We start from the raw sequence: 2,750 nt of genomic DNA on the forward strand, positions 1-2,750 counted from the left end.
TTGCGTTGCCCAAATTTATATCAAAATTTTAATTTGGAGAGTAAATACGATTCTTCTTAAAGAGTTTAACTTTAACCTTGGGACTTATCGATTATAAGTGTCGAAATAAACTTTACTAGTAGTGGAAAAGAAATAGAAACTTTGTATTATTGACCGGGTGAAATTTTAAAATATTTTCAATGGAGTGTTTTTAGAGTATCACTTTTGATACTTTCAAGAAGTGAATTGATTTAGAATTGAAATCTATATTGAAGTTGATTTATGAAATGAAACAAGTATTACCTTAGAGATACCGTATCACCTTGATAGAAAACCAATAAAATTTTGTCACTCATATAATTATGTTGATAAAATAATTAAAAAATATAAAATTCTAAATGAACTAAGGACTTTTTTTGAGTTATCTTTTTTTAAAAGATCTTATGGAAAAGTATAAGTAATTTTATATTTGGGTATCTCATGTAAAAATATCTTTTTATCTATCAATTATGTTTGGGTATAATAATATAAAAGTACTTTTTGTTTATTTATTATATGAAAAACATAATTTTTTTAAGGAAAAAAGATCTTTTAAAAAAAGATGTAAATTACAGCTTCTCAAAAAAGATTTTTTTTATTGTTCTAGTACTTTTACTTTTACTACTAGAAATTTGTCAAACACATTAAAAAATAAAAAAAAGATCTTTTTTCAATAATAACGTCCAAACAAACACTAAGACTAAGCATTAGAGAAGCAAATTTCACTTTTAACTTCAAATTATTATTTATAATATATGGTCCTACAAATGTTCTTGTAGGACCCAAAATAAAACTAAAATTAGAACTAGTATTAGAGATGCTCTTGCAAACAAATTTTTTTAAAAAATGTAAATGGAAATAAAATTAAACATGATCTAAAATAGAATAGCTAGAAGTAAAGAAAGACTTAATACTGAAAAATAGTTAAAGAAATAAAAGAGATAATTCAAAGAATTAAAAGACAAATCGAAAGTAAAAATGAACAATGAAAGAAATAATTTTCGACACGCAGATACACTTACACTCTATGTTCTTCTATAGTATCTGTGTGATTGGAAATTTATCAGGATTTTGGTGTGATTTTGTATATAGAAATTCCATCGCCAGTTCGTGATTCTTCTATTTATAGGCAAGATTCTTCAGCTCTAAACCTTGTTCCTTGGTCATGAAGAAATTCACCCGATGTTCTGGTTATGCTTGACCTCCAAGATATTAATCCATATTTTATATCTATTTGGAATTCAAGTATATCACCCACATCCTGAGAGCTGTTATTAATTTGGATGAATTAAATATTTAAGTACTTTTAATTGTAATCTCTTTTTATGTGTGTCTTCAATTGTCTTTACTCTGTTATTTTAAAATATTGTTAAGTGTTTTTCTCCAATTTTAACTTTGTGATAGACTTTTGACTATAATCCTTGTCAAAGCATTTTTTCATCGTCTCATCCTTCGTTGATTTGCCTTTGTATGTTAGACCCATGCTATGCTTTTTAGGTTTGTTACTTTGTTTCAAGAAGTTTTAGCAGTATACTTCGGTTCTTGTTACTATGATGAGTCAAAATATGGATCCACTTATCTAGTTATCTTACGAAACTAAATCGATCCTCTCACTTCTGAACCTCAATGCTCATCATAGCACGTCTATGTCAAAAATGACCTTTAACTCCCTTGTTCAAAATTTTTATTTTTGATTTTTTTTAGTTGAAATGCCAAGGTTTGATCGAAATCTAATTCACACCAACAGTATCTTAACATTTATCTTTTCAATTCAAGGAAGGATCTAAATATTTTTCAATTAATATCAACTAATTATTTAAATTATATTTTAACTTTTCGGTTCTTCTTGCCTCGTTTTCCCTTCTTTTAAATAACCATAACTTCCCGTTAGTCAACCATAGGTATTGTTTTGCTTGATTTTAGTTCGACTTCGACATAAGTGTCGATTCAAGCTTGTATCAATTATCTCAATTCAGATAGTAGATACAATTCTTCTAAAAGAAGCGAGCTCAATGCGGACTTATCGATTGTAGTGTCAAAACTGACGTGTCAAATAATATAATGATGGAACTCTTTAGATTAATGACAATAAAATTGTATAAACAACTATTAGACAAGAACAATAATTAAAATAAGATCAAATCAACTTAATCAAATGCTACTAAAATCTGAGATAAGAAAAACTTGTTTAAATGTGAATGAAATGACGAACACAAATGAATAGAAATGCTAAAAGTAAACTAGAAAGATATAATGAAAAGAAATATCAACAAAGAAAAAGAGTTGACTTCAAACACTCACTTTATACTAGTATTTTATGATCTTCTTTTATATCAGTATGATTAAAAATTTTACAGAAATTTAGTGTGATTAGAGATGTTTGAAATTCCATATTTTTTACTCTCCTATTTTAGAGAAAAGAAAATCTGTAGTGCTCTAAGTAGTTATTGGTCTCTTACCCACATTTTTGTTTTTTACTTAATCTCCAAGTTTAACTACCTATGCTCTTATCATATCTTGATGGTCAAGTAATAGCCCCCATATTCATCTTCATTTAAAAGTCAATTCTATTTTTTATGTGTTATTTACTTATTTACATTACTTAATTCGATTTAGAAACTCCCTTTTTGCCTCTCAAAGCACTCTTTGACCAAATCTTTTATATTGTCCATCACTTGCTATAGTTTTTTGGTGACTAAACAAAAAAAAAACAAAACAAAATAAAAAACAGA

Source organism: Arachis ipaensis, chromosome B06 (assembly GCF_000816755.2).
Source record: "Arachis ipaensis cultivar K30076 chromosome B06, Araip1.1, whole genome shotgun sequence".
Lineage (NCBI taxonomy): Eukaryota > Viridiplantae > Streptophyta > Magnoliopsida > Fabales > Fabaceae > Arachis > Arachis ipaensis.